This window comes from Sebastes fasciatus, chromosome 17 (assembly GCF_043250625.1).
Source record: "Sebastes fasciatus isolate fSebFas1 chromosome 17, fSebFas1.pri, whole genome shotgun sequence".
NCBI lineage: Eukaryota > Metazoa > Chordata > Actinopteri > Perciformes > Sebastidae > Sebastes > Sebastes fasciatus.
Window position 1 is genome coordinate 6,047,277 of NC_133811.1, and position 14,208 is coordinate 6,061,484.

Consider the following 14,208-nt stretch of genomic DNA (forward strand, 5'->3'; position numbering starts at 1 on the left):
GTTTTTCTCCATTGTATACACACACAAAAAAATTGAATTATGCACACAATTCTGAACACTTGAAGCTCATGTACATAGATGTAGATTTCTCCTTTCTATTTCTATGTTCATGCATCAACAAAAAGACTCCAGACTGCTAAACTCTGAGCACAAAGTGGCAATCCTTAAGATTTCAGTCCTGGTTGAATTTCTATTTAAGTGGAAACAATTGAATTGTGCTGTGAGTTGCGCAGTCTTTGGTTGCGTCTGAAAATTCCACACTAACATGCTATTTAGTACACTCAAACAATGTCCGAAACCTTAGTATGAAACCAATAGTACGTGAATAGCATACTATTTCCTGTGAAATATTACAGTATACAACGCTGGACACTACGGCAGCATAAATATCCCAGAATGCAATGCGGTAGTAACAACAACGTTCATAACGGATGTTGACGGACAGCTCTGTAACATCAATAACGCTTCAATTTAACTGTAAGTATAATATTCCTCTTTGCTAGGCGTGATATGTTTTTTTAAAATTAATTCAGACTCTGATTCTCACAAATCATCGTTCTGATCACATCAGGTTGGTGCGGGCTACCATGGTTACTTGTCTTCAACCGGCAAGGAGGCATTCAGGAAGTGACGTGGTAAATTACAGTTTAGTGCGTCCGTAAAGACACACACTGTTGATTATTCACCCAAAAGTATGTTGAACGATCATACACACATTTGATATGTAGTGCATAGTGTGTGATTTCATTTTTTTTCTTTTTGTTGATATATGAGCACAGAAATAGAATAGAAAAAAAATATATTTCTAATGTACACGAGCTTCAAGTTTTCAGAATTGTGTGCATAGTTCTATTTTTTGTGTGTATATAATGGTGAAAAACGGGAATGTCACCACAGACACCCATTTCATAATACTGCAAATATATAAATACTGCATTACTTTCATCAGTGGGTCACAGGCTCAATCACCATTGTGTTACCTCATTCAGTGATAGTGTCTCAACAGACATTTATTTAAATGAAAATGTTCAAGATTGCCACTTCAAATTACATAAAAAAATTATTTGCAATAGAAGTGAAAGTAGTTGTACATGAATGGAGTGATTCTTCGTGTTAGCAGAGGCTTTTTGAGGGTGACCAGACTGCAAAATGTCCTAAATATTCCATGTTGGGTCTTGATCAAGCAAACTTCAGGCCCATAAGTCTGAGCCCTCTAAGAAGATTTTGTTTACACGTTACCATGGCAATGATTTGTACACCAGCAGGTCGCGGTAGTCTGTATTAGTCATTCAAAAAGGGAAACCAGAAGACTGCGAATAGGCAAGCCGTTGTCATGATACGTACATGAAACAAAGTGGCGTCTGCTGACCATTTTCACACCACTCTCACTCACCATATTCCAGATGGCCTAGTCGTTCTGTGTCCCGGAGTGATCAGATGAGATGAAAAAGAGCCCCATCTGTGTTTTTTCTCTTGACTTTACTCATTGGCTCACTCCCGTTTCTCTTATGCGCTGATTCGTTTAAGCTGAACCGCCAATCAGTGATTTCTCTCACCGATGAGCTCTGCCGCCGATTCAACATGCTGAATCGTCCCAAACCTGGCCAACGGTACCGTTGGCTTGGTGTGTCAGGGCTTTTAATGCAGAATTCACAGCTGGATCTCAGGGAATTTTGCTTTAATTTCATTCAAGACAGGGATAGTCCATGGGTTTACTTTTTTAACCCCCCTTTGTCATGGAATACAGTGGAAGTTAGATAGTCAACATTTTTGTTTTTGCATTTTGTGTAGAAAAGTAGCTTTGAAATGTGCCTTGACTAACATTTGTATTAATTTCTTGTTAAATCTATAGATAAAAAGGTCCCTGGCACATAAATTTTAAACGCCACAATTTAAATTGGTCCAGATTAAACTAAATATTAACTATTACTTTATTTGCTGGATATGGGATTCTGGAATTGGTCAAGAAGGTCAAAGAAAAGTCAGAAACGTTTGGACTGTGGATGGGAACTCAATAGTGACATACTGTACTGTGTGTACTGTGTATTGTATTGTACATAACATTTATTGTCAGCAATATTCTGATTCAATACATATCATATTTCATAAGTCACTGTTCAACAATTCAATGAGCTGTGATGCTTTAAACATCAATATTTTGAAAATGCGCTTGCATTTCAAAATGCTCTAGGAAAGACAAAGATAAAACTGAGTCAATGATTCTGAGAATCAATAAAGATAGGGCTGGGCAATTTATCACTATTACATTAATATTTTGATATCAGACTAGATATTGGCTGTGATTTTGGATATCTTAATATTGTGATATAGATATAGTGATTAGTGTTGTCTTTTCCTGGCTTTAAATGCTGTACTACAGTAAAGGAAATCCATTTTCTGAACGTAGCCGACTGTTCTAGCAGATCTGTTTTTGCGTCCACCTCCTTGGTCATCATATCCACATATCCGAGAAATTGTTCGCTATGATTGTTTTTTTACACTCTGCTGACACTTGTCATGGATGTCTGTCACCATTCAGGTTTTGATTTTATACTTTTAACTTAATACAGATTTTTTTTCTTCTTCTATATTTTAGTTCTGTTGTTGTTCATGCCATACTTCGGCTGCTGATCTAACGAGCCAAACATCTGCCATCCACTCCTGCAGTCGAGGTGAAGGTGAGTTAATGTACCGATACCGCTTTTAACTGCTAATAGTGATTCCAAGTCCTAAACTTAAAATAGCAGCTAATCTCAAGTACCAATCATGTCGTTTAATTTGACTTTATACTGTAGCATAGACTCAGAGCGTGGACAATAATAATGAAGACATTACTTCAAGTTAAGACATCAGACAGCTTTATTTATGTCAAAAATAAATTGACATCGGCCAAATATCTGGTTACAGTATTGACATCTGTGCATCCCTGATGAGTACGTTTATGTGACTTGGGTCCTTAAAAGTATAGATGTAATGACCTGCACCATCATGACAACAGTCTGATCCTTCCTTACCTAAGCTCTAAGAGGTAAAAAGAATATTGTTGCTTACATGAAAACCAAACTAAGGGATTTGTGTTGCATGTTAATAACCCATTTTGATATGGATAAACTCAGTGCTACCTTGTTTCTCTCACCAGGCTGATGCTGACTGTTTAAGCGGTGTGTCATCCCGAGTTCAGTGAGATAGTGTGGTGGAAGTGGGCATTGTGAACCATCTATAGGACTTCTTGCAGGAGCTGGAGGTATGTAATTGTTCATATACATGTCATATTTGTCAGTATTTTTTTGGTAGATTTCCAAATTCTACCCCTGTGCTAGTACAGGTAAACAATGTCCAGTCTTTCATGTACATGATTGTTTGCTTTATTTTGTCTCTGAAAAGGTGAATATCCAGAGGAGGGTGATGATCCTGAGGCCTGTAACCCAGGGTATCTTCTCATTAGCTGGCTTCACTAACCCCAACAACTGCGACCACGCTAAGCATTCCTATGATGGTGGTTATCATTTTGGTAAATCAACCCAGAGTTTCTCTGGCTGTGAGTGCAGCATGTGACCAATCACAAATATGGACAAGTCTGCTGTCAGCAGAGCGGCATATTTTACAAACGAAGTGCCAACTATAATATTAGACAACTACCAAGTAGTTAAACACATAATCCAGGAAGGACAGCTGGCAAAAGAAAAAGCATCAGGTTGTTTTGTTTAGTAAGGCTCTAGATGGGGCAGTGATATAAGTCTGTTAATTTACAAATTCACATAGTCTGCCATTTTCTTTTTTTTGTTGCCAGCTGTCCTTCCTGGATTATGTCTTTAACTTCTTAGTGTTTTCCCGTTGTTTGGAAAATATGCTGCTCTGTTGAGAGTAGACTGTTCGATAACACTTAATAATAACCATTATTAATAAATGGTAAATTGATAGTTAATAGACTTAACTTAATAGTTATGTTACTGTTAATAAACAAATCTAATAATTAATATTCAATTCAAAGTGGCTTTATTGGCATGAAAGTAAAAGAAAAAAACAAACCCAATGTTCCCAAAGCATGTTTACTAATTATCAGTAATGCAATAATGTTAATGATAACCAAATAATTTGTAAACCTTTAAGAATTTTGTAGTAAAACATCTATGACCATTAGATACATAGACCAGAAATTCACATAGTATTAACTATTTAATTAATTTTTATATATGCTTTACAGAGTATTTATAAACCATTTAACAAGGTATTATAATTATAAATTGCAACACTTTGTTAATGGTTAATTGGTTAGTAGACCATCTATAAACATTATTTTGATGGTTATTATAAAGTTGCAGCTGATGATTATAATACCTTGTTAAATGGTTGAATACTTTGTAAAGCATCTGTAATCATTATTTAGATAGTCAATACTTTATCAGTGATTAATAGTTGGTTTCTTGTCCATCCATGTATGTTTATAGACGTCTTACAAACAATTTCTTAATAATTACCAAATGATTTGTAAACCTTTAACACATACATAATATAGTATATAAAATGTTATGTGTGCAACAGTAAACTATTAGTTTACTACCGTTATCGGTAACACTTAATACCGTCATTTATAAATGGTAAATTTAAAGTTAATTAAACTTAGATTAACTTAGTTAAGTTATTTTACTGTAAACAAACAATGAAATGATAATTAATGTTTACTAATTATTAGTAACGCTATCATTTCTGTTATTTTATCATTAGTTTGTGTAATATGAAATAACCAGTTTATAAATTATATATTGTATCATAGCTAATAAGAGATGATAAAAATTACATTAGAAAATGTATTCATAATTTATTGTTGCACACATTTTATATTCTTTATTAAGTTTGTAAAACATCTATAAAAATTACATAAATAAATGGACCAGAAACCAATTAACATTTACAAAGTATTAACTACCTAATTAATGCTTATAGATGTTCATTAACCATTTAAGAAGGTATTATAATCATCAGTTGCAACTTTAGATTGTAACACTTTTTTTAATGGTTAATAATTGGTTAGTAAACCCTCTATAAACATTATTTTGATAATTATAAAGTTGCAACTGATGATTAAATGGTTAATAAATACTTTGTAAAGCATCTATAAACATTATTTAGATAGTTCAAACTTTATCAATGATTAATAATTGTTTTTTTGTCCATCCATGTATGTAATGTTTATAGATGTTTTACAAAGTATTATAATCAGTTACAACTTTATAATAGCAATCCAAATAATGTAATACAAACACCGTCCCTTTTATGTGAAGGCGCTCATAGCCAGATTGAAAAACCCTGGGTTGATTTACCGAGTTGATAACCACTGTAGGATGGCGGTTGTCAGGGTTAGTGAAGCTAGATAAAGAGAAGATACCCTGGGTACGTTGAAGTCGCTTCGTAGTACAGGCCTCTAGTCTCCTCTCCTCCAGTATGTTTCTGCAGTGGCTCACAGGACAGGGCTGCATTTCCATCCTGTCAGAAGAGACATTTTAGTTCAATCACACCTGTCAGATACAGTACAGTTCATACAGTTGCTACATGTAGTAATACTAATATTGACCCAGGACTACAGTTGAACATGACACTGCCATTCCACAATGTTAACAATTTTTTCTGACTTTCTCTCCTTTGGAATGTAACCAAAACATTTCAATGAACAAAGTATACATCAATGTTAGCAAATACATTGGAGATTATGTTTCAAACAACATTTGCTCCATTAAAAATGTAAAAATATGTTGTTGCTGTGTTCTTTCTCTCCTCCCTGTCAGCTTGACAGAATGTATTTGGGGGTGTCCAATAAAAATAAAAAAAAAGGGGAGAAGCAAAATACAAAGTGCCTATGCATGAATCCAGAGAAGTACCGGAAGTAAACAAGTCGGCATTACTGCAGTGGCAACTTCCGCCGACTATGTTAACCCGGGTTAAGTTAACACTGCTTAGCTTACGACGTTAGTGGGCTAATGACACCGTCTAGGGGCTGCGGTGGTCCCACCATTGACTCAATTAACTAACTGTGGTGTTATTGTGAAATATAACATTAGTTGCTCCAACTAGGGCAACCTAATGACCACAAAGTAAACATCATTCGGTCGGCATCACAAACTGAACACAAACAAAGTCTCTGCTAACCGTCTTGACTGGTGACTCTCAGCCGAATGCGTCGTGGTTGCTCGTAGTGATGGCAGCTGTGTCTGCGTAAAAGTAGGGCTGCACTGTGTACACGCACTTCTTACGCACAACAAACAGGGAGAATAACTAATGATAATGAATGTTGTTGTCTTAGAGATAGGCTGAGGAGCTCAGACATCCGGAGGGAGCTCAGAGTAGAGCCGCTGAGGTGGTTTGGGCATCTGATCAGGATCCTGGACGCCTCCCTTTGGAAGTTTTCCAGGCACGTCCAACTGGTTAAGAGGCCCCGGGGTAGACCCAGACACACACTGGAGAGATTACATATCTCGTCTAGCTGCCCCCAGGAAGAGCTGGAAAACGTTGCTGAGGAGAGGGACGTCTGGAACACCCTGCTTAGCCTGCTGCCCCCGCGACACGGCACCGGATAAGCGGAAAGAAAATGGGTGGATAATGAATGTTGATTATGAATAATTAATAATGTTGTGAGATTATTCCTTATTTCATGGGCTATTTATAGGATTTATACATTATTACTACATATATATATATATATATATTAAAAAAATGCAGCATTTGAATACTGATTTGGAGGTGGATTACCATGGCAACAGTCGAAGCACTCGGTCATCCCTACGTAAAAGCCTTAAATTTAGCTTTAATCAATTTTAAATACATACGGTCTCTATTATCTACGCAGACCATTTACATAGGTTACCACGAGCAACCACGGACGCTTTTGGCTTGAAGTCCCCAGTTAACACGGTTAGTAGAGTCACCACAACTTGTCACCGCAGTAATGACGGCACCGCTAGATGGCAGAACACACAAAACGGTCGCTGGATTCTTCTATATAGTCAGAGTCTAGAAATATTAATGGCATTTTTGAAGTTTGCATTAGTTTTTTTGTGACTGGTGGAGTATATAATACATGGGGCCCTAGACTGGACTTGTGCATGACAACACAAAATGAATTATCAAAAGCTCTTTAAATTTAGTCCTCTGATCGGCCCAGACGTGACGCAGGTGCAAAGCGAGTCTCACATACCTGTTGTCAAACAAAACTATATGAATGTGGGAGGAGATCATCGTTGAGTTTCAATGTCCTCCTCGGCCTGGCACGGCCCTGAGCTCTCTCAATCAATATCCCCGATTTGGATTCCCTAAAACCAAGAGAAGATATTATATTGTTTTGTATCAGTATGTAGATTGAGAAAATCATATTCAGAGGTAGGACAACAATATCATTGCCATTATTACTCAACTGCCACATTTTCCTCAGATGTCTCTGGCTCTCTGACGGGGCGCTGCAGCATCCTGAGCTCACACAGCTGCTTCAGGGAGAAGAGATGAAGATTATCCAAGATGTTGAGGATCCATCTTCTTCCAGACTGTGTGATGCGTCACAATAAACGTGTGTCCAAACGTCCCTCCATAGATGTTCGATTCATACAAAAGTTCTCCATGGGTCAATCAAACTATCAAATTATAGAGAAAAAATAAATGAATATAGGTCTAGCCCATATCACGATAGTAATGATTTAGAAAAATATATACAAGACACTTTTATATTGTTTTGACGACATGTACCGTCACTGCCCAGCCTAAATAAATTGTCAAAATGAAGGGTACACCAACAATAATGAGCTAATTAGGTAATTATTATGATTGCAAAAGGAATACCTCACCTCTGGTTGTGCACGCTCTTTCCACTTATAAAGCTTCCACATCCGGTGCCTCTCACAACGTCATCCAGGCGATGACGACATATTGAACTCCCAGGTCACCGCTCAACTCTGCAACACATCACATTTTGAAATTAGTATCCATACAAGAGAATCCACAGAAAACTCTACTCAAACACTGGATCATTCCCTCACACAGTAGGTTCATGAAAACTAAATTCAGCATTGAATAAATCCTGACTATTCCATGTCTAATAAATGGCTGACAAAACACTTTGTATTGCTTCAACTTATTACTTGTTCCAGTCATAAATAAATAATTAATTAAAATAAATTGTGAAAGTGTATAAGGGTTTAGAACATTATGATGGAAGCATATAATTTCCATTCCCATGCTCTAGTATGTCTCATAAGTTGTTGCAGCAGTTTTTGGGTTGATACCATTTGTTGAACAGATTTGGTGCTAAATTTAACCATTTTTTACCCATCGAGAATTGATAAAAGTTATCAACAATCCCTCCAAAATATCACATTAAGACACTAAGACCTTGAGGAACACCACAGTAAAAGCCATGCTGTGATTTGGTATCAAAAAATTCTTCATTTGGAGATTTCTGCAAGAATTGCATTTTTCCGCGATTGGATAGTGAGCACTTCTATTCAGGAAACTGCTCAGAAACCCCCTTTATTGGCAATTTACCTAGGAAAGCCATCCATCTGTGGAGGGCGGAACACTGGATAAATTAATAAACATGTCATTAAATGCAGCAAAAGTTAATATTGAAAATAAATGTTGCCATTAATTAATTAATAAAATGTGACAAATTGATATTTCTGTTTTAATTTGCTTCTTAATTTATTTTCCTGTTTAATTTTCCCTTTTATTTATGTATTTATTATATAATTTTTTTATTTCTTTATTTTTTGCATTTTTTATATATTTATTTATTTTGCATAACTAAATGCATACAATTAAAAACAAATAAATAAATACATAAATAAAAAACAAATGTAAATAAATAATACAAAACAAAATTTAATACATAAATAAATAAAAGGGAACATTAAACTGAAGAGAAAAAAAATAAGGGAATTAATTTGCGATACCAATGGACAATCATGCCGATTAAATATCTTAAATCGATTGACAGCCCTAATCTTTATAAATCCTCTAACTTTCAAACACTAAAACAAGATATTTAGACAATTACCTAATTTATTAACATTGACCATAATTGTACTGTAGCACTTGACCTCGACTCTCTTCAGTGAACTTGTTGATGTTGTGGACCACCTGGTTGAGGTTGACTCTGGAACTCACTCTCTGACACCACAGACAGACTCACAGCTCTGGAGAGAGAGAGAGACATGTTACATTAAAATCAGATCTTGCTTTTAAAAACAAGACTCGGTCAAAACCGAGTATATGGCTGGACCGTATGTGGTCAGAATGTGAATTTGTGGCTTAATTGTTACACAAATAGTCAGTGGTCATGTCTATAATGTTTTGTGAACATTTCTTTCCACTTCTATCTTAATGTTTGATTGAAAGACAACTTATAATGAAGCAAATGACATTTAGTAATAGTAAGTGGTAACATTTACTAGTCAGTATTTTATAAATTTTTTACAAGGTGAAAAGGTATTAGCATGACATACAGTATGCAAGGTTAAAAGTATTTCAGTTTTTTATTAAAGCATGTGTATTAAAAGCATTCATCATACAGGTGTGTAACAACATTAAACATACGTTGCAAAAGTTTATCAGCGTTGAGATATTCCTGCTGTCATCACTGACGTTGCTGCTGCCGTATTTATGCCAAGATGACGTTATGTTGAGTGTTAATGGAGCAGCTACAATGTTAGCATATCCTGGCACTGATTGATCCGAACTCCGTTCAGATAACAAGCATTTTAAAAGTTGTTCGCTCGTCTTGCGGACAGACTTGACAAAGCATGAATTCGGTCTTTTTACAAATCGATATGATAATGTCGTTATTTCGGCATCATTTTGATTTGTTTATTGCGATTAAATCACAGCACAGTCTGTTTATTTTGGGTTCATACCGCAGTAGCGACGTGTGGCTTGCTACAGTAGATAGCAGTCAGTGCAATGGCACTGTATGTGATACAACTCGCCGCCGGGTGATGTTATGAACCAAGACACAACGGCGTTTGGTTTTCTGACATATCTGGGACTTCCACAACATGTACAAAGCAGTAATAGTGGTTATTTCTTCCATGGCTGATGGACAAAATCGAGGCGAGGCGAAAATTTGCTTCGCGTTAGGAGTGAATGCACGGTAACACAATATGAAGCACAACATAACGTAACTTAAACGAACATAAACAGTAGCACATGCACAACAACAGCACCATGTAATGATACATTGAACCGCTGACACGCTCCCTGGAAAACGTAAACACAGAACTGTTCTCCGCCTTTTCATTTTGAAAGAGCAACGGCCAATGAGGAAACTCCAACAGTCAGCCGACCAATCCTGTAACTCCATCAGTCAGTCAGTCAGTCACTAAATAATAAAAATAATAATAAAACCCTTTGGATCATGTGAACAGACTTAGCTAGTGTTTGCCAAATTTTTTTCAGACCCCTAAACTGACACAAACCACAGACCCCCATTTGATAAGATTTTGTCCCAGTGTCTCCCATCTGATAGGATTTTTGCTTTTAGATGTTGTACTACAGAAAGTGTGTGAAACACATGACCCAAAATAGACACACATTCTGTCAATGTGTTATTTATGGATGGAATTATAGTGAAATTAAATTATTCTCCATTTTCCTTGGGACCCCCTGAAGGACCCCGGACCCCACTTTGAAGACCACTGGACTGAGCCGTTCAGCACTGACCTGTTCAGCACTGACCGAGCTCTCTTCTCTTCTATATATCCTGTTATTTATTTTCCGACAATGTTATGGCTGACAAGCTAGCCATTTCTAGCAAACATACAGTCATGTTGGCCTGTCGCAATTGTTTCATTAAAGTAACGTCAACTAATTAAATGCTAGAGATGTTACGTGCTGTGCCGAGGCTTCGGAGCGTGTGTCGAGTACTCCAGAAAGTTTTACGCGGTGCGCATATCGAGGCTTGTATCGTTTCAGACCAATGACGTCACTGATAACGTCCGAAGCCTCACTGACTGGTTCAGGAAGTGGTTCAGATCTGCACTGGTTGAACCAATGCCACTTTCCAGAAGTGACACAAAACACTAATATTACCCCTCCTGCCATTATTCCAGTGTGCCTAGAAGCACAAGGCAAAGCCTTGTGCAAAGCACTGTGGTCTATTATCCGACGGGCTTAATTCCAGTGTGTCTAGAAGCACAAGAAAAAGCCTTGTGCAAAGCACACTGGTCTATTATCCGACGGGCTTAATTCCAGTGTGCCTAGAAGCACAAGAAAAAGCCTTGTGCAAAGCACACTGGTCTATTATTCGTCGGGCTTATTCCAGTGTGCCTAGAAGCACAAGGCAAAGCCTTGTGCAAAGCACACTGGTCTATTATTCGTCGGGCTTATTCCAGTGTGCCTAGAAGCCAAAGCACACTGGTCTATTATTCGTCGGGCTTATTCCAGTGTGCCTAGAAGTACAAGGCAAAGCCTTGTGCAAAGCACACTGGTCTATTATTCGTCGGGCTTATAATTATTCAGACTTCTGCCTAAACTTTGCCGCGCTACTCCTCCGGCAGCGTTGCCAACACCTGTACAAAAAGTACATCAAAACGTGCGGAATGATCGGGAATCGTGTGCTATGACCTGACTAAGAGATTCGCGCAGCGAAAGCGCGATTTTTTTCTCCATTGGAATGCATTGAAAATCGACGTGAAGAGTGCTCATAAACACTCCTCTTTGGGGCCATACAGAGTCGCCATACTTTAACGTAGAAACGGGATTAAAAGTTTAAACGGGTCACGAGACTTGGGACTTTATTTGGCCAAATGGAAATTTTTTGATAGCTGGCACGGTTTTCACGAAATCGCAGTTTACGTTTTGTGAACTTTTCAGACCGTTTCAGATTTTATAATGGGTGTGTATTGCGTGGGTCGTTAAGGGCTAGAGTGTGTGACATCATCGCTAGAGTGCGGGAAAGCTTTGAAATCTTTTGAAAATTTTCCGAACAAATTGCTCTGTAGCCCACAACGTCCACTCCTCATACACAATTAATACATCAAAACGTAGGTATTTTTGTGCCAGTCGCAGTCATGTAGCTATGGAATCAGTCGGACTTACACATCTGGCGACACATGCCTGAACGTGAGAGCAACTCCAGGCTGTGCTCCCATAGCGGCCCATATTAAATTTCACAGAATTTTTTGGATCAGAGAAAAAAGTTACTACTTTTCAAAACTGCCGCCGAGGTCACATTTTTGAAACTACAGACCCAAATGTCGCACCATTTGTTCATCAGAGACTCCTAACTGGTCTCATGAACAATCTAAGCGATAGGAGTCACGGTTTCTGTCGTAGAAGCACTTTTATGACATGTATGTCTCTGGTTAACTCCTATTATAAACTGCCCCACTGCAGCAGTTGCCAATCGCCACAGCAACTTCAGATTGCTGCTAGACAGCTGATTCACATTAGCCAATCAGAGCAGGCTGACTAACACACACACACACACACACACACACACACACACACACACACACACACACACACACACACACACACACACACACATTTTAACTATGTAACTCTTATTAGCAAATAAGCCCACAGTTATAACTGTGGGCTTATTTGCTAATAAGGCTTTTTTTTATAACATTTAAACATTATAATTTAAACATTATAATATAGATTTAAACATTATATACATGCATTATATACACAGTTACTGTGTATAGGCCTACAGTAGCGTACAGGCCTACAGTTATAGGAGGAGCGAAGCTCCGCTTATAACATTTAAACATTATAATTTGAACATTACAGTAGTAGGCCTACAGTAGCGTACAGGCCTACAGTTATAGGAGGAGCGAAGGAGCAGTGTTGATTAATTCAAAAATATTTAAAAATACACAGCCCCCGAAGTCCCACTTTTTTTTTTTTTTAATTAATGTTTTAAATAAAATCTTGTGCATACATGATGACAACTTATGCAACCAAAATATTAATAATGTCAAGATATTAAATAATATTTATTACAATTAAGATACGATTAAAAAAATACTTCAAGGGTCTGAAAAAAAGTAAAATAATATTGAAAAAATATAAAAAGAAATAATACAAATAAAATATAATATCATTTATAATATAATATTATATATTATATTATATTTATAATATAATTTACAAATAAAAAGAAATATAAACAATAAGATGCCAGAAAAACAGTAAGAAATTTATTCTATTTCTTTTTTTAGGACCAGGTATAACATCGCAGAAGTATGTAGCTAATGGACGTAATGTTTAATGATCTATTTGCAGAAATGATATATAATAAATAATATTCATAACCATGTTTTCATTAGTGTATAATCACTATCACAATGTTATAATGTTTGTACACATATTATGGGATTTGGCTATGAAAAAGAATCCTAATCTGCGAGAAGCTGTTGTTTTAGTATTTGTTTTTGATTAAAGGTCCCATATCTTGCTCATTTTCAGGTTCATACTTGTGTTTTGTGTTTCTATTAGAACATGTTTACATGCTGTAATGTTAAAAAAAAAAAATTATTTTCCTCATACTGTCTGCCTGAATATACCTGTGTTTACCCTCTGTCTGAAACGCACTGTTTTTGTGCATTTCAACGGAATTGCAATGGAATTGCGTTGCTAGGCAACAGTTTGGGTCCATGTTTACTTCCTGTCAGCTGATGTTATTCACATCCACTGATACAGGAAATAAACTGGGACACATTTAGAATATTTATGTTTAAAACCATGTAATGGTCTAAATATTGTATATTTGTGACATCACAAATGGACAGAAATCCTAACGGCTTGTTTCAAACGCACAGTTTCTGAATACGGGCTGTGTGCATTTCTCCTTATATTGAGCGTTTTGATAGTTTAACAGTATTTATCTATGACTTAACCCTGCTTTATAATATAAAAGACATGAAAATCTCACTTTTTACAATATGGGACCTTTAAATACATGTATTGGTTTAGATTTGACTTGACATCATGCATTCTAAGAGTAGAACTGTACAACAGTAGAATGTTGTGAGGTCATGAGGAAGTTGTGATGTCATGAAGCAGTTGTGATGTCATAAAGGAGATGTGAGGTCATGAAGCAGTTGTGATGTCATAAAGGAATTGTGAGGTATTAAAGGAATTGTGAGGTATTAAAGGAATTGTGAGGTATTAAAGGAATTGTGAGGCCAACATTCCGGAGAAAACTCTTGATACCAACCAGAA

The 14,208-nt window shown here is 36.7% G+C and overlaps 2 long non-coding RNA genes across 2 annotated transcripts; one reads left to right on the forward strand and one right to left on the reverse strand.

The window, feature by feature from the left end:
* The first annotated feature begins 337 nt into the window (after window positions 1–337).
* Window positions 338–8,097, forward strand: LOC141754731 (uncharacterized). The gene is made up of 5 exons (XR_012590713.1): window positions 338–477; window positions 2,597–2,678; window positions 3,140–3,244; window positions 3,385–3,511; window positions 7,424–8,097. It is a non-coding gene; the product is annotated as an uncharacterized LOC141754731 (long non-coding RNA).
* Window positions 4,858–7,530, reverse strand: LOC141754732 (uncharacterized). The gene is made up of 3 exons (XR_012590714.1): window positions 7,407–7,530; window positions 7,190–7,304; window positions 4,858–5,484 (listed from the first exon to the last, which is right to left on the reverse strand). It is a non-coding gene; the product is annotated as an uncharacterized LOC141754732 (long non-coding RNA).
* Window positions 8,098–14,208: the final 6,111 nt, after the last annotated feature.